Source organism: Callorhinus ursinus, unplaced genomic scaffold (assembly GCF_003265705.2).
Source record: "Callorhinus ursinus isolate GAN/ISIS: 27379988/994484 unplaced genomic scaffold, GSC_fseal_2.0 scaffold6, whole genome shotgun sequence".
NCBI classification, from domain to species: Eukaryota; Metazoa; Chordata; class Mammalia; order Carnivora; family Otariidae; genus Callorhinus; species Callorhinus ursinus.
Genome location: NW_027397068.1, coordinates 55693861 through 55713717, shown reverse-complemented (window position 1 = coordinate 55713717; position 19857 = coordinate 55693861).

Here is a 19857-nt window from a genome sequence, read left to right as displayed (position 1 = left end):
TTTCCTTTAATTAATGTTTACATGATAGATCTTTTCTGCATCCTTTTACAAAATGTGTCTTTTTTTATCTTGCTTATACCACAAACTTCCACAAAGATTTTCTTTTTTTTTTTTTTTAAAGATTTTATTTATTTATTTGACAGAGACAGCGAGAGAGGGAACACAAGCAGGGGGAGTGGGAGAGGGAGAAGCAGGCTTCCCCCTGAGCAGGGAGCCTGATATGGGGCTCGATCCCAGGACTCTGGGATCATGACCTGAGCCGAAGGCAGACGCTTAACGACTGAGCCACCCAGGCGCCCACAAAGATTTTCTTACAAAAGATAAATTAAGAATGAGTAAGTGTAGATAATGCTGCTATAAACATAAGGGTGCATGTATCCCTTCAAAGTAGTATTGTTGTATTCTTTGGGTAAATACCGAGTAGTGAAATTCCTGGGTCCTAGGGCAGTTCTATTTTTAACTTTTTGAGGAACTTCCATACTGTTTTCCAGAGTGGCTGCATCAGTTTGCATTTTCATCAACAGTGTAAGAGGGTTCCCCTTTCTCCACATCCTCCACAACACTTCTTGTTTGTGTTGTTGATTTTGGCCATTCTGACAGGTGTGAGGTGATAGCTCACTGTAGTTTTGATTTGCATTTCCCTGATGATGAGTGATGTTGAGCATCTTTTCATGTGTCTGTTGGCCATCTGTAGGTCTCCTTTGAAAAAAAAAATGTCTATTCATGTCTTCTGCTCATTTTTTAATTGGATTATTTGGTTTTGGGGTGTTGAATTTGATAAGTTCTTTATATATTTTGGATACTAACCCTTTATCATATATGCCTTTTGCAAATATCTTCTCCCATTCCATAGGTTGCCTTGTAGTTTTGTTGATTATTCCCTTCACTGTGCAAAAGCTTTTATTTTGATGAAGTCCCAATAGTTCATTTTTGCTTTTGTTTCCCCTGCCTCAGGAGACATACCTATCTGTTAAGAAGTTGCTACAGCCAATGTCAAAGAGGTTACTTGTTCTTCCCTAGGACTTTAATGGTTTCCTGTCTCACATTTAGGTCTTTAATCCATTTGTGGAATTTAAGATATGAAACAAACGATCATAAGGGGGGAGAAAAGAGAGAGGCAAACCAAGAAACAGACTTTTAACTAGAGAAGAACAAACTGATGGTTACCAGAGAGGAGGTGGTTAGGGGCATTGTTGAAATAGGTGATGGGGTTATTAAGGAGTGTACTTGTAATGAGTACCGGATATATGTAAGTGTTTAGTCACTAAATAGTACACCTGAAATTAATATTAAACTGTATGTTAACTGACTGGAGTTTACTTTTGTTTTAAGATTTTATTTATTTATTTGACAAAGAGAGACACAGTGAGAGAGGGAACACAAGCAGGGCGAAATGGGAGAGGAAGAAGCAGGCTTCCTGCTGAGCAGGGAGCCCGATGCAGGGCCCGATCCCAGTACCCCGGGATGATGACCCGAGCCAAAGGCAGACGCTCAATGTCTGAGCCAACCTGGCGCCCCCTGACTGGAGTTTAAATAAAATCTTAAAAAAAAAAAAAGAATAGGTAAGTGATTCAAGGGACCATAAGACCGACGTCCGCACTTCTAGTTTGTATTCGTGTGTGATTCTGGAGAGCTACCTTAGTCTCCCTTTATTTGTATTTTCTCATTTGTACAGTTGAATGATGTATTTTTTTTTCTTTCCTAAGCTGCAAAACTACTAAAGATTCATTATTTCCCTGGAGAGATTTTGCCACCTGACATATACTACACTGTAATACACAATCTTGGGAAGCATTTTAACCATTGTGGAAATTAGTACTATTATTGATTCTGGATCTATGAGATGTTTAAGCTAAAATCCAGGTACCTGTTCTCAGTGTCAGTGATGCACATTCCTAGCTTTGTAGTATAAGCAAAAAAAAGAAAACTTTGGTTCATAGAAATGGTGAGAAATTATGACTTGCACTTTTGTGTTCTCACTTATTTTTCTTAAATCACCATTCTGATATCCAATCCAATTCATATGGATTACACAAACCACGTGGGATTTTTATCTAAAGCAATTACTTAACAATTGATTTGTTTTTACTACATTAATGGCTTTTCTACGTTAATGATACAGTTTCTTCCAATTTAAGTTTAAAGTTAGGCATTTATAAACAATGGCTTAAATTTTTCAGATCACTGAAGTAACAATGTCCTGGAGTTGTACTTACAGCATGCCAAGCACTCACTGTGGGAGTTGCCAAATGAAAATCCATAGGCAAGTACCAGCCCTCATAGATCTGTGTTTGGTCAGGCTGACAAAGTCTTTAAATAAAAATTGAATTGGACTTCTGATAAGAGACACATGATCTCCTCAGCCCAGCCCAGGCCCCACACTTGCCTATGTCCTTCTCCCAGATCTAATTCATACATTTATGTATTGACCTGACCCTTGCAGGTATTCGAGTTTGCTCACGATTTAACATAACTGCCAAAGTGACAAAACTTAATGAAGTATAGGAAATTAAGCATGCTGCTAAAATGACTTGAGTAATTTGAAACTATATATTTTCAGGCATATCCTTAAGTAGGTGGCAATTATGTTCTCCGATTACTGAATCACAATAGAATGGACACATGAGAAAATAACATGATTGTGTGCTATTCTTGCTAAATATCTATACTCGTTCTATATGAAAGCATCAATAGTTTTTAGCCAATAAGATTGCTGTATAAGCAAAAGGTGAATGTAGCTGCTCCCAAGCCAAAGTCGGTAGCAGATGCAAGGTGCCTCATTTCCAATGATATCTGCTGAAAGAAATAGAGCTAACACTGTATAATTTGATTCATAGGGTCTTAATTACAGGATATAAAATGTTCTGTAGATGAGCCATTATGCATTTTCTATTTTGTTAGTTATTTCAGTGAATAAAAACTTCAACACTGAGCAAATTTTTAGTTAAGATGCAAGTTACATGTGCTGAGAAACAGTATTATATAAAGAGTAATGCCCTGTTTGGAAGCCTCAGATCCTAAATCCCTTTAGTTCTGTGGACTTCCTACATGATCTCAGGCAAGCCTCCTCTCAGCACAGAAGTCTTTGCAGCTTATAAAATGAAGACTAATACCTGCTGCATTAATCCCACTGATTATGTAGATTTAAAACACTGATTTATAAAGGACATTGGGCTTTTTGGAAGCAAATGAAAGACAAAAATAAACACGTGTTTTTGTTGTTATTGTTATAAATTCTATTATTATTTTAGTTAATACTTTTCTCAATGACAGATTTATGCAAGAGATCGTTATTTGGAAGAATTGTGTCCATTCTAAAAGTCTATCATTTATTAAGTTAACCACTCACAAGGCACTTCATTTTATCTGTAATTTGTATGTTCTTTGAGTTTTGTCAAAATCCTGAAGAGGAAATTTTTTTCTTTTTTCATCTTGGGAATACCTTATTATAAATCTTATTCCACATTCCTCCCTCCAAATTTAAAAAAAGAGAGAGAGAGAGAAAAAGAAAAAGAAAAAAATCCACCCTAAACCAAAGCATATTCTAAATTAGATTACTTAGTTTATAAACACCCATCAAAATATTTTTTGATTTTCATTTCCTACATGAAATTGCACAGGATATGACTCGAGATACTCTGATTTTAAATAATTGGAAGTGGAAGATAGTGTTTTTCACAGAAAAAGTAAACAAAAGCCTTAAAACCTAATTTATCCAGACAAATAACCTGTGTACATAGGAAAGTGGCTGTATTCAGACTTTGAAATATGGTGTCTATGAAGCTCCCCTTCATATCAAACACCTTACATCAGCTCATCATCAAGACAGATCATAAGTAGTTGCAATTGAGCTTGTAAGCTTATTATATTTTTGGAGTAAATGACCTTGATTTTTGCCTTATTTTTTTCTTATTGGTTTATCACAATAATAGATAATCAACATTGCATGTTATAAAATCCTGCATAAGCACAGGTACAGAATTAGCATTAAAAAGTTCAAGGCATGTATTACATTATAAAATAACTAAAATAGTGGTATAGCATAATTCATACCCAACTGTGTCTATCATTAACAGTTATGAACAGAGCAAACTGATTTCATTGTTGGAAAGTCCTGGGTATTTCATGCCATCATTTGACGTGTACATGTGAATAAACTCTTAAGAGGAAATGAGGAGGGGCAAATAATGTAGTAGTGATAGAAAATAATAATCACTTTAGCAAGTGGATCCAGCTGAGTACAAATTGAAGTCACTCAATTCTTCCCTTTGTCTCTTCACTCTTTTTCTTTCATTTATATTCATGGACAAAGAAGAGCCCTCAAAAAATCATCTCATAAAGCCACGATGAGATAACATAATCAAGATAATTCCAAGAGTCAGTATCTAGTAATGAAATCTGTCAGGAAGTACATTCATTGTTTCATCATCTTGACTCATGAAATGGTTTTTCACATGTCACCTCTAAGAACTCTCCTTGTAACAATCAGAACTTAGGGACATCAGCTCACATTCTTCCTTTCAGGGTCAGACTTTCTCTTATCTCTCTTATGTGCTGAATTCTGTCTTCTTCCCAAAATTCGGGTGATAATTGATGATAAGGTCTTTAAAGAGATTATTAAGAATGAAGTCTTTATGGTAGGCTTTAATTCCACACAATTGGTGTCTCTATAAGAAAAGGAGATTAAGATGCAGAGACAGAGACACCAGACACTTGCAAGCACAGAGAGAAAAGCATGTGAACAAACAGCAAGAGAGCAGTCATCTACAAGTCCAGCAGAGAGGCCTAGAAAGTAATAAAATCTGCTAATACTTTGATCTCAGACTTTTAGCTTCCAGAATGGTGAGAAAATAAATTTCTATTGTTCAAGCCACCCGGGCTATGATATTTTGTTATGGCAGCCCTAGCAAACTAACAGAATATCCAATAGCCAACTCTGGATGTATGTATTTGTGTCCACTTACAGGTGTAATGGAATGGCTAATAAAGCAGAGAGTCAATGAGATTGAGCATTTCCTTTGAAAGGAGTCCTTAGAAATTATGCCACTGATGTCTAAAGATAAAGGACACAGGCCAAATTAGAATAGCCCCCCTCTGAAATGCACTTCTCAGGCAAATCGTACAAGTCTTTTATTCTAGGAGAAAATTCTACTGTTTTTTCTAGCACTTAAGCAAAAGATGCCTCTCCTCTTAGTAGATATATTTAATCACTAGTGAGTAAATGTACAGGTGTGTTAGGTCTTCTGAGTAAGGAGAGACCAACATCCTATTGTCACTATATATTTAATATATTGATGTCAATGATGTTAGCTCAATAAAGGCTCAATGGTAGTAAAGGGCAAGGCAGTCCTGAAATTAAACAATCTCAGGAAAAGAAGGGGATTGCTTGTTCAACACAAAGGCCTTAATGTTTGAGAGGCACTCTTTTGCCTATCTCATTTCAAGATACAGAATGAGTGTGATTTTAAACTGGATTTATCAGACGAAGAAATTAGCATGAGTTAACTTGCTCAGAGCTGTTTGATCTTTGGACACCACTTCTTTTTACCATCTTCATTATTTATTAACTATTCCACTCTGCCAATAGCTTCCTAATGAGAACATGAGTCCCAGCAGGAACAAAGTACACATCTTATTCAGTTAGGCCTAGTACCCCAAACTTAACAATTTAAATTTTCCCTAGACAACAACTAATATGCTTTCAGTCACTAAATATTAGCTTGTATTTTCTAGAGTTTGATATAAATGAAATAAAGTGGTATTAACCATTTGACTTACTCTTCTTTTTAAAATTTGTTTTGGTTATTCTATGTCTCTTGCATGTTTATATGATTTTTAGAATCCATTTGTCAATTTTTGCAAAATATTCTACTGTGACTTTAATTGGGATTGCATAAAACCTTATTAATTTCAGGAGGAGTGAAATCTTAATAGTATCAAATTCTGACTTACGTCCTTTTTCATCATTTATGATGTTAGCTGTAAGTTTTTCATAGATGTCCTTTATCAAGCTGAGCAAATTCTATTCTGTTCCTAGTTTATGAAAAGTTTTTATCAGCTGTGGATCTGGGACTAGAGTAAATACCAGTCCTATGTCTATTTTGGTGATCTTCATGTTTTCCTTTTTTAAAGGTTTTGATATGGTTGATTATATTGATTGCCTTTTAATGTGAAACTACCCTTGAATTCCTGGGAAAAAACAACCCTATATAATTATGCTGTTTATATTTTTACATCCTACTGGATTTAATAGCTAAATTTTTGTTAAGAACTGTTCCATCTGTGTTCGTGGAGGATATTAATCTGAGGCTTCCTTTTCTCTTGACGTCTATGTTTCTAGTTTTAGAATTGGAATAATGATGATTCATAGAATGTGTTGTTAAGCATTCACTGTCTTTAATTTTCTAGAAGCATTTGTTTATATGTGGTATTATTTTCTTCTTAAAAACTTAAAAGAATTCACCAAGTAGGTGATCTGGACCTGGAGCCTCCCTTTGTGGGAAAGTTTGTAACTACAAATTAAATTAAAAAAAAAAAAATGCCATTTGGATTACCTATTTGCTTAGAGGAGACTTAACTACTGAGTGAGCTTTGAAAGTTCGTGTTTTTCAAGGAATTTACCCATTTCACCTAAGTTATAAAATTTATTTCCATAAAGTTGTTCAGAATATTCATGATTCTATCCATAACTTATAGAATTATTATTGATGCCACTTCTCTCATTCCTGAGTGTATTTTTCTCCCTGTTTTGGCTGGCTAGGCACCTGTCAATTTTATTGATTATTTCATAAAACTGCTTTTGGTTACATTGACTTTCTCTACTGTTTTTGTTGTTTTCTATTTCATTGATTTCTGCCATTATTATTTTCCTTCTTTCATTAATTTGAGTTCAGTTTGCTCTTCTGGTTTCTTAAGTAAAAGCTATGCACACTGATTTCAGACTTTTGTCTCATTTCTAGTATGGCTGTTAGTGCTTATAATTTCCCCCTAATTACTGTGTTACTGCCATCTGACAAATTTTGGTGTGTCTATTTGGATTTTCAAATAGTTAAAAATATTTTTTTTAAGATTTTATTTATTTATTTGACAGAGAAACAGCAAGAGAGAGAGCACAAGCAGGGGGAGTGGGAGAGGGAGAAGCAGGCCTCCTGCTGAGCAGGGAGCCCGATGCGGAGCTCGATCCCAGGACCCCGGGATCATGACCTGAGCCGAAGGCAGATGCTTAATGACTGAGCCACCCAGGCGCCTCAAATAGTTAAAAACATTTTACATTTCTTCTTTGAACTACTTAGGTTGAAGCTTATTATTTAATTTCTGAAAATTTCCGGATTTCCCAGATATTTTTTGTTATTTATAATTTCATACTCTAACGGCTAGGAAACATACTTTGTATGATTGAAATCCTTCTAAATTTATTAACACTCATTTCATGACCCAGAGTATACCTATCTTGATAAATACTCTGTATTGGTTTGAAGAGAATGTATAATTTTCCATAGATAAAGCCATACACAAAATAATAATATAAAATGTTCAATTCTCAAACTCTCAAAGTAAATATGAAAGGATATATAAGTACAGAACTAGTAGACATAAAATATAACAATGAGAAAAAAATCAAACCAGTTAAAAGTGTACACAGAGCTGCTTATAAATTGTTTTATTTTGTCTGTAATCCATATATGATTTTTTTGCACAAGAAATCAGTTTTGACAGGATTAATAAGACTAAGTAAAATAATCTACAGAAATAGTTAATGCAGTATATTCCACTTAATTATCATTTCTTCATATTTGTTTAAGAAAAGAATGTAGTCAACATAATTTGGTAACACAAATACAATGAAATTCTAATAATTGTATTTCTGCTAAACTGTCTGTTAAGGATGTGTGAATAAGCATATATAACTCTAATTACCAAGTGACCTTATATGATTTTTTTGGTCAATTAATTATAGAAAACTATACATTGCAGAATATTTTGCAAAATAAAATGAACATAAATCTATTCAGAAAATTGTCATTATATACAAATTTTAGAAAGAACATTGTATGTTTAGATTTATTATAAAAATACAAATAATACCACATTTGGTAGGGTAAATTGCAAAAAAAACTTGTACATTAATGATAAATCTCAACTAATTATCTAATGATAAATCTCAACTGATTATTTTTAATTCCTACCTCTCTTTTGCCTTAGTTACATTGACTTCTTTAGATGGTACCTCTTTAATGAACGGGAAACTCAAATAATAATAAAAATAATAATATAATAATAATTTGCAAAATAAAGTAGAACAGCAGGTGCTGTAATTTAGGAAGCTTTATCATTTGGAATAATTTTCAGCTATGGATCAAATCTCAAAGTCTCCACTAATGAGGGGATTTTTGTTTATTAATTTCTTCTTTCTATAAACAGTGATCAAAATCTTATTCAAAAAAGAGGCTGATAGCTCTCTGGAGATTGCGTATTGGGGAATAAAAGTTACTATTATTAAGTAACATTTTCTTGAATGTTTAAGGATTTTTGAGAATAGAATAAGAGTTACCATGGGTACAATATTCACAAAGAATTTGATAGCTCTCTGGAGATTGCATACAGGGAAGTAAACATTTTTATTAAGTAACATTTTCTTGAATGTTTAAGGATTTTTGAGGAGATTTAGAATTACCAGGAGTACAATATTTAATATGTATTCCACTGGATTTTAAAATAGAACCTAATAATCATTACAATGTTTTTAAAGATTATTTAGAAATTTTGCTTTCAATTCTGACATGTAAAAAGCTTATAAGTCATCACTCTTATTCTTAAAAGAATCAAGCTGAACAAAGTGATATCAATGATTTTATTTGAACCAGAGAAGTAGCATGACAGGGCAAACTGACTCCCCCAAATCTGAAGAGTCAACTGAAAAGAGAGAATCACAGCAGAGATCAGCCTACTTGAAACAAAAGTCTATGGAACCATAAACTGGTAAGATGATTTACCCCAGGGCGCCTGGGTGGCTCAGTTGGTTGAGCCAATGCCTTCGGCTCAGGTCATGATCTTGGAGTCCCTGGATGGAGTCCCGTGTCGGGCTCCCTGCTTGGCAGGGAGTCTGCTTCTCCCTCTGACCATCCCCCCTCTCATGTGCTCTCTCTCTCAAATAGATAAATAAAATCTTTAAAAAAAAAAAAAGAAGATTTACCCGGTAATTTTGGCAAACTATTAAAGACTGTGAACTAATATGAGAATGAGAACTCCTTGGGGCTGCAGACTTAGAGGAGCACTCACACTTTCATAGATTTAAATTCCAAGAACCCCAACAGGTTCTAATGATGAAGAATAAAGAAAAATCCCTTGTTTTTCTGATGAGAGGAGAGAAAAGAAACCATTTTAAAAAGACCCAAAGTACTCTACATAACATGTATAAGCATACTCTCCAGAGTAAGACTAAGTATAAACTTTACCAGAAACATCCTACACAAGGGTGGGTATTCCCTTGACTTCAGCACCTTATAGCCTTTTTGTCTTATCCAAAGGGAAGTTCCTAGGGAGTAACTAAAAACACTTGTGTAGGTCATAGACCAGGATCATAAGCCCACTAAAAGAATAAGACTTAATCACCAAATTATAGAATTCATTTTCGATATCTTGAAAGCATCTTTGTTGATTATCCTGGTTGCCATTCTCCTCTAAGCAGAAATTATAATGATGTCAATGAAACATCTCAGGAAATTGTATGTTGATCTTGGTATGGTCTGGGTTTGCTAAAGTTAAATACAGCCTTTTCCTTCAAGTGAAATCTTAGAATTGGTTTGAAGCTGTAAAACACAATCACATAATCTGAAATATCAAGGGTCAGATAAACTTTCTGGATTGCTTATATAATACTGGATACTATATAATGCCTAATTGAGCAGTATAACTAAGTGGTTCTACTCACATTTGTTTTATACTGTTAATCCTACATAAATTTTTAATGAACAAAAAATCTTGAAACATTAAGTGTGATGACATTAGTGTCCCATCTATAGAGAACTAAAACAAAAAGACATTAAACTTTAACTTTTCCCCCAAAACATTAATAGATAATATGAAAACAAAAAGGGTTCTTTAAGAAATCAAATATCATCTTCAAGGTATGAGGGAGTACCTATCTTATAAGCATAAAACCCTGAGTGCATAGAGCCATTATTATGCTAATAAAAATAGCTCCATTAAAATTCCATGGCGATTATTGTCTTTGACCACCTAGCATCATATTTTTCTTTCCTCTCATGACAGAATTTACCTTATCACAAGCTTTGGCAAGGCTAAACCATTTATAATTACTTATACCCCTCTCCATGGTTTGGTCCAAAGATAGGTACATAACATGTGAGGACAATGGCTTTCTGCAGGATCTTTTCTGCTGGAATGTTAGGTAGTTAGAACCTTTCCTTTCTCCACCATCATGAGTATATAAAATGTGACTCCAGAGCTGACAAAAGTCATCCTTATTATGTAGGTATGCCTGAAAGAATTAGATAGACAAACAGGGGGAAAGAGGGTAGGAGAGATAAAAGATTACTTCTGTTATATTCTGAGTTTCTAATATTCCTGGAGCTAACTCAACTTTGTAATTTTTCTTCACCTTTCAACTATGGTGTTTTTAGATAGAAAGATAGATAGATAGATGATAGATAGATAGAAAGATAGATGATAGATAGATAGATAGATAGATAGATAGATAGATAGATGATAGATAGATAGAAACATACATAGTTATAACATATATGCTGATTTGACCAGTTATTGAGGAGCATTGTTTGAGTTGGAGTTCAGTCATATACAGGGAAAGAGTATTTAGATTAAGGGGATATGAAAAATTTACCAAAAAAATTGCAGTTTCTTCCTTTTACTAGCACTGTGTAAGGTATGTTGAGGGAAATGGTAAATAAGTGCTGATCATATCCCCAAAGAATTCTCCTTGTTAAGAACATAAGAAGATCATGTACATAAAAAAGGATAATATAATTTAGAACATACTAAAGAGCTGACTGTTCAGCATGAGAAAGAGCACTAATGATTAGATTGTCATCTCCATAAATATTTAGGCAGTGCAAGTTTCAAGACCTGCACAATAGTCCATTATATTGATAGATGCACCATGGTTTGGTAAGTCAATTCCTCTATTGGTTCTTTCCTTCTATTACGATGTTTCTCAACTTCAGCACTATTGGCATTTTGTGCCAAATAAATCTTTCTCATGGGAGCTGTCCTGTGCATTGCAAGAGGTTTAGCAGCATTTCTAGCTTCTACTCACTAGGTATCAATAGCTTAGCCTCTCCCCTCTCCCCACAGTTGTGACAAAAATGTCTCCAGAAATTCCCAAATGTCTTCTGGGGGATAAAATCAGCCCTGATTGAGAGTCACTCTTTTACTTAAAATGCATTTTCATAGTTTTCCCAATTATAAAAGTAATAAGCATTTATTTAGAAAATTAATAAAAATACAGAAAAATAAAATGGAGAAAGTAAAAATTATCAGCATTTTATTTTACTCAGATATGTCACTTAATAGATTTTGTTACATTTCAATACATTTTATTTTATTGGATATTAAATTTTATTTATTATTTATTTTTAAAGATTTTATTTATTTATTTGACACAGAGAGAGAGAGAGCACAAGCAGGGGGAACAGCAGAGGGAGAGAGAGAAGCAGGCTCCCCGCTGAGCAGGGAGCCCAATGCAGGGCTCGACCCCAGGACCCCGGGATCATGACCTGAGCCGAAGGCAGACACCCAACTGACAGAGCCACCCAGGTATCCCTGGATATTAAATTCAAATAATGTATCATTTGGCATCCTATAATTCTTATTCAATGTCCCATATAAGCATTTCCTCAAGTTATTAAATATTGTTTTAAAATGATTTTGATTGACTATGTAGGATCCAATTGCATGATAGGTTTTTATTTATTTATTTTCAATTTAGAACTCTCCTGAATCCAAGTCAAACTTTAGTGAATGATATAATGAGCTCTTTGTCTAATAAGAAAATGATTCTGAACAAAGGCCTTTTCATCATTCTGTTTAGTAAAGAACATATTTAGTCAACCAATTGGTCCTATAGTGAGTCAATACACACTTAGTCTTTCAATTTTTTGATTTTTGTACTATCCAGTTGGGTAAATTTCATTTAAATATGTTTTGAATCCAAGGACACCTGAAGTTTTATTTAATTAATGGAAGAATCTATATTAGCTTAAAAATAATTATGGCATAGCTTTTTATGTACTTATGACACTGTACTAAGGACTCAATTTACAGATCTTTCAGACAATTTCACCCCATCCTTCAGGTGTTTTCAAGGAATAAGACATGCATAACCACAGTACAGGATGTGATGTGAACAGGAACCAAAAAAGATGTGGAAAGTGCAATGGCAATTCAGAAGGAAGGAGTAAGTGGGAGAGATCAAGATAGGCCTGGATGAGGAAGCAGTATTCATGGGACACCTTGAAGAAATGATAGAATTCTGACCTACCACACAAAGTAAGGAAGGGGCGGCCATTGCTGACAGAAGAAATGCTTGAACATGGAAGAGTGGTAAGATTGGAGGGCAGGAAGAGGTCTGGAATTCTAGATGAAGGTGCCTGAGGTGAAGAAGGAAAAAGTAGAAAGCATATGGTGAAAGAGAAAAGGGATGGAAAGGAGCAGACGTTAACGATAGCCTGGTCTTGTCAGGCACCATGGTTTAAGTTTTACTGGCATCATTTAATGACTCACATCAGATGTCTCAAATGAGAACACCAAGGCACATAGTTACCCAGCTATTAAATGGCAAAAATGGTTACACAGCTAACAAATGGCAGAGATGGTAATAAAACAGTATTTACTCCAATTGTCTAAATTATGCGATGCCATCTTCCAAATGCCATACAGTTTATTACTTACATTTAATCCAAATAAAATTAAAAATCCTCTTTCATAAACCTTTCCTTTTCAGCGAAATACATCAATGCTCTCAGAGTACTCTGGGCACTTATTCAGTTGTCTCCACTCTAATGCAATACGTTTATATATACACAGGTCTACCTATTTTCCTCAACCCACTCATACAATATGTTGAGTTTCTTGAGTCAAAAAAGCATCTTCATCATCTCTATGATTTCAATGCCTAGAACAGAGTGTCTCAAAATATTCATTGATTAGATAAAATCCAAGCAGGGATACAAAGACTAGCATTTCCACCTCCCCCAAAAATGTTGTCAATCTGCCTCTCTTAAAGTACTTATAAAAATAGAGCCAATGCCTTTATCTAGTTCTTGACTCCACGCATATTCCTGGCTTATTGGAGGTCCTCACATACAAAGAAAACCTGCTGATAGCATGTTGTACACAGAAGCGAGGGTGTTAAGTGTGCTTTAAATGTTAGGCTTAAAATTGAATTGATTTTTGGACTAATAGTGTAATTTCCAGGTATTTGTTTTAATAACAAACAGTACTCAAAATGACTGCTATTCAGCAGTAAGTTTATCGCTAATTAGAGGAGCGTCTCACTTGATGCACGCTAATGAGAGGGAGAGCAATAACTGAGCAGAGTGCCAAAGTTTCAAAGAGAGCATCATAAATGCAGTTTGCTTAGTTCTGTAAATACATGTTGTTTGCTTTATTTACAACAGCCTGTAGATTACTCAAGTGCATAATATGCTGGTGTATTAGGTGAAATAAAAATCTCACTAACATGAGCTCTCACCAAAGTGCTCTGTCTGCTATTAAACTTTTATTAAGAACGGAGATAAAACAATTCTCTTCAGAACAGGAATTAGAGTGCCTGCTGATGATCACTGAAGTGAATAAGGATGAGACAATAAGAGAGAGAGCCATGTTCTCAAGGAAATCCCGGCTGATCACGCCCATTGTGCTCTGACCTTGCTCTTACCATTCCCAGAGGAACTTCAGGTCACTTCACATAAATGGATAACAGAACAGCTAAATGTCCTGGAGTGAGTGCCGCAGTGTGTGAAGATACAAAGGCCACTCTTGGGATGGGTGTCTGAATGTAGGTTTTGTTGTTAGGACAGAAAGCAGCCTCAGAGCCAGAGAGCCAAGTATAGCATTCCATGGGGAGACGTGAGCTTTGGAGAAAACCACGTAGTCCCCAGCTTCTCTGGGGCTGGCAATGGGGTAGAAAGAGAGCAAACAAGTAATGGCAAGGGCCAGCATATTGGGGAAGAACCTAAACTGAATGAGCTGCTTAGGGAAGAGCTGGAACCTGGAAAGTTGGAAGGAAAGAGATGTTTTCATAACCAAAATACCTGGTCATAGCAGTAACCCAAACAAAGAAAGGATATTCCAATGGAGTAATTGTTTTTACTCCAGTGGTTCATTTTCTGTTTTATAGGGAATGATCTGATGGAGTCAGTCAGTTGTTCCACCTTTGAAAAGACTTGAAGATACGTTCACGTTTCTTACCAAAACTTTCAATGAAAACATAAAGTGGACATATAATTGGAATTTTCACTTTTATATATAATATTCTTGTGTATGTATTTCTCACATATCATATGTCAAAAACAGCACAATAGCTGAAAATTGAGTCCATCTAAGAATGTGTCATCAGCTCAGCCCACAAACAATAGTCTCAGAGTCCAGGCTGTACAGAGCAAAGAGCACAAACCTTGAAGTTAAACAATCCTGAGCTTAAGAATTGACATTGTCACCAACTGGCTGCGTGATTTTTGGCAAATTGCCAAGGCTCTCTGACTTGCCGATTCCTTGTCTACATATTTGGGATAATAATATGGACTGCTAGGTACTACTTGTCTTGGTCTATTTGGGCCAGTATGACAAAATGCCATAGACTGGGTGGCTTATCCACAACAGAAATTTATTTCTCACAGTTCTAGAGGCTGTAAGTCCAAAATCAAGGTGGCATCAGACTCAATGCCTGATGAGGGCTCATTTCCTCACTAATGATCATCTTCTCACTATAATCTCACATGGTAGAAGGGGTGAGGGAGTTTTCTAGGACCTCTTTTATGAAGGCATTAATCCCACCCATGAAGACTCTAATAGTGACCTAATCACTTCTGTCACAGGGAATAGGTGGTAATGGGGAATACTCTGTTCTACGTTACCTACTTCCATCTCTTACAACATGTGGTCATTCCTTTTACTCATCCATATGCTATAATCATCCAATACATTGTTGCAATTATTACTTTTAAGTTAATAGATCAATTAAGAACAAGAAAATTAAAGTATTTGTTTTATCTTTATCCTTCTCCAACGTTCTGCTTTTCTTTTTGTAACAAGAGCTTCTCATTATATCATTTATTTTCCCTCTTCCTGAGGAATTTCTTTGAACATTCCTTGCAGGGTGATGAAATCCCTCAGTTTTTGTCTGTCTGAGAAAATCTTTGTTTCTCCTTCATTTTGAAGGATAATTTTTCGGGATGCAGAATTCTAGATTAGTAGAATTTCTTTTCCTTTCCACTATTTAAAAAATTCACTTCACTCTTACCTTGCTTGCTTGATTTCTGATAAGGAGAACATTGTAATTCTTGTCCTTGTTCCACCATTTGCAAGGTGTTTCCTGCCCTCTCTGGATGCTTTCAAAATTTTCTCTTTATGTTTGGTTTTTATAATTTCAATGTGGTGTGCATAGCTGCCAAATTTTTGATATTTATCCTGTGCAGTGTCTTCTGAGCTTCCTGGGTCTATGGTTTGGTGTCTATCATTAATTCTGGAAAGTCCTCAAACATTATCTATTAAATATTTCTTCTTTTCCCTTCTTTCTTTTCATTCTGGTACTTCAAGTATGTACATATTACAACTTTTGCAATGGCCTCAGTTTTTGGATATTCTCTTTTGATTTATTTTTTTAAAAGATTTTATTTATTTATTTAATTGACAGAGAGAGAGGAGGGGAGAGAGAAAGAGACAGCCAGAGAGAGAGCACAAGGAGGGGGAGTGAGAGAGGGAGAAGCAGGCTTCCCTCCAAGCATGGAGCCTGATGTAGGGCTTGATCCCAGGACTCTGGGATCCTGACCTGAGCCAGAGGCAGTTGCTTAACCAACTGAGCCACCCAGGCGCCCTTGATTTTTATTCTTTTTCTCTGTTGGAATTTCATCTTGGGAAATTTCTAAGGACATATCTTCGAGCTCACTAGTTTTTTCCCCCCTGGTCATGTGCAATCTCCTGATGAGCCATCTTCATTTTTGTTACAATGTTTTTGACTTTTAACACTCCTTTCAATTCTATTTTAGGGTTTCTATCTCTTTACTTATATTACCCATCTATTCTTGCCTGTTGTCTACTTTTTCTATTAGAGTCCTTAACATATTATTCATATTATTCTAAAATCCTGTTGATACTAAAATCTGTGCCTTAATCTGTTTCTGATATTTTTGCTTTATTTCTTCATACTGTGGGTTTTGTAATTTGTTTGTTGCTGTTTTTGCTTACTCCCATTTAGTTTACCTTGTAATTTTTGTGGAAATCTAGATATGGACATGACACTTTGAGTAATAAGAACTCAGATAAGTAGGCCTTCATTGTAATGTTTTATGTTAATATGGTTAGAAGGTGTGCTATGCTTAATATTTGCTGTACCTGTAGGTGTCAGAGGCTTCAAGGTCCTCTCCTACCCGTACTTCTGTTTCCCTTTTGGCTTTGGAGTTTTTCTTTGTACTACCACTCAGACAGAGTCTATTTCTTACAGCTCCTTCATCTACAATCCTCTGTTGTTTATTAAAGACTATTGTAGGGAAAAGAAACTCCCCATAGTCTTATAATTAAATATAATTCCTAGGGGCACCTGGCTGGCTCAGTTGGAGGAGCTTGTGACTCCTAACCTCAAGGCTGAGTTCCAGCCTCATGTTGGGTGTAGAGATTACTTAAATTAATTAAACTTAAAAAAAATTAATTCCTATAGTGGGCCTGTGTTCCTACACTGGTACCTTCACCAGTATTTCTTACCTTTTTTTTTCACCCTTGTGTGAGACAAAGAAGCTAGGGAGGACTGGAATCCAGGAAATGTCCCACACTTAGGTGGTCTAGGGCTCAGGTAAAGTATTTTCCCCTGGAGTAGACCTTTGGTTAGGAAGGATGTTCTGGACTTATTTCACAAGGATTACTTTTCCCCTCCCCCTGCCAGAGCCATGAAGGGGTCTTTCTTGGACCTTTACCTTGAGAACCTGGTGATGTTCTTCAAAGTAAAACCCTGAAAGTGTGGGGTCTCAGCAGTTTCTTCCCTCAGGCTAGTTCACGTTCAACCTCCACAATTTGTCAAAATTACCATTTAAGTCTTCAGACTAGTTTATGGCTCCAGGTAATGGGAGTCAGCCTTCACTTTGTGGATTCACCTAACTCTCCAGATTTGGGGATAGAAATTTGCCCTATAAACTTGGCCCTTTAATATGTCCAGAAGAGTCACTGATTTTCAGTTTGTGTAACTTTTTCTTATTGTAAGGGTAGGCGTGATGACTACCAAGATTTTAACATGTTGGAGCTGAAGTCAAAGTGTCTAACTTTTATTCTTTATTTTATTCAACTACTGTGAAGCATTTGGCAAAGTTGACCACATTTTCCTTTTGGAATTCCCTTCACTTCTGTCTTCACTGTCAACATTCACCACATTTTTCCTCTTCCCTCTCCAGATCATTCTTAGTTGTTCTTCTCCTTAATCCTGGATTCTCAATTAGTGTCATTCTACACATTCTCACTGAGCCTGGCTTTAGCACCATGAATATGATGCAAAATTCCCAACTGTGTCTTCATCTCAGATATGATTCCCCATAACTTTATTTTCAATCGCCAATTGGGCTTTTTCTTATGACAGTACCAAACAACCTTTGGAAATAAAACACAAAAAAATGTAAAAAATTGAACTCACAATCTCCTCATTCCATTTGCCTCTATTCACTTCCCATCCTGATGGATAACACAATCATTCATCGAACAATTAAATGAGTAACTTGAAGCTTTAATCTCTTTCAAGTAATCTTAACTAAAACACATTCATATCTTTCAATTATGACTCCTTTCCTCCATATCTACTAGTGTAGACTTTGTTCAGTCCCTAATAATTCTTATTATTTCTCAACTTGACTATGAACATAGATCCTAAATAATCTCCCTTGGCCAATCCAGTTTTGTACTTCCATAATACTATAAAACTTACCTTTCAAACATGATAATCTGTTATTCTTCTGCTCAAATCCTTCCATAACTTTGAAAACCTGTAACATAAGGTGAAAATTCTTGACCATGGTTATCAAACAAGTCCTTAACTTTCCACCCTGGTCTAACTCCCTGGTTTCACCTCCTGTTATTTTTCTAAATACGTGATTTGCTTCAGTGATTTTGAACTACTCATAATCACCCAATTATACCATATTTTACATTTTTTTAATTTTTGTCTTTAATACTCTTCCCTTGCGTTTTGCTTAGATAATTCTACCTGAGCCTATAAGACCAAGTGAAGCATCATCTCCTCTTTGGAAGTCTTCCTCCGTCTCTTACCCACATCATCCTTCCTGACACTCCTATACTTAGTAAACTTCTTTGTGCTCTGTCTTTAGGCTTCACATAATATCATATTCTGAATTGGATCCTGAAACAGAAAAAGGGGAGAACTGGTAAAATTCAAATAAAGACTGCTATTTAGTTAATAGCAATGTACAAATATGCATTCTGTAGTTTAGACAAATGTGCCATAGAAATATAACACAGTAATATTAGGAGACTCTCACACCTAAAACTGGGTGAGGGATATGGGAGCATGCTGTACTATCTTTACATATCTAAACATATTAAAAAAATAAAATATCTATTTAAAAAATCCACAGAAAACAAAGTCTTGCATTCACTTCTCTCATAGAAGTTACTGCGATTCTTGAATGACTTGAGATACAGACTGATATCACTTCTCTAGCCTCAGTTTACTTTTCTACAAAATTAGGCCAATAATTGCACTCATCTCTGATACTTTTTGTTAGGACTAAATCAGAGAAGCCATGTGAAGGACAGCATAGGATCTTGAACCCAATAAGTGCCTGCTTAGCATTGGCTATTTCTATTATAATTGATGAAGTAATTGATTTTTCATATATTCTAGTCCCACTAGACTCTGAGCTCCTTAGGTGCTTAGCATGGTATCAGTCAAACAGAAAATACTCAGTAAATATTTGTGGAACAAATATTGAATGAAAGTATAGATTCTAATATTTTTACTCTTCTCTCCCTAGGTATGCTTTTCATAACATGACAAAAATAAATCCCCTGCTGGTTGGTTTACTTCAGTGATCAGAATTCACTACAATATCACCATTGCTTGCTCTCCTACTGAACTTTTCCCCACCTCAGACCTTGAAAGAAACTGCATTTCATCTATCATCCTAGAATCCATGACCTCTATTTATTCTACTGCACAAAAGAAATCTAAACTGCAGAAGTATATTTTTTCAGCCAACACATCTTTTGGAAGTCAAAATTCTCCTTTTATTGAATTTCTAACTTTATGCTCAATGAGAATTCTCAACTTGCCCTAGATAGAGATTTTTTTTCTTAATGTTAGACAGTCTTTAAAATGAAAATGGATAAATTGTACCTGTGAAGTGTCTGGTTAATCTGGAGTCATAAAACTTGCAAAGCAAAAAAAAAAAAAAAAATAACCACTCAAAATTAATTCAATTAAGTCACTGAATTTCAAGCTAAAAAGATACTTAAATGACACATAATCTGAATGTTAAATTGCTTAGCTGAGGATAAGCAAGCAATGATTGTTTTCAAAACCATTGTTCCTTTTTACAATTACATTCTATCCTTTCATTGTATTTTATATATATATATATATATATATATATATATATATATATA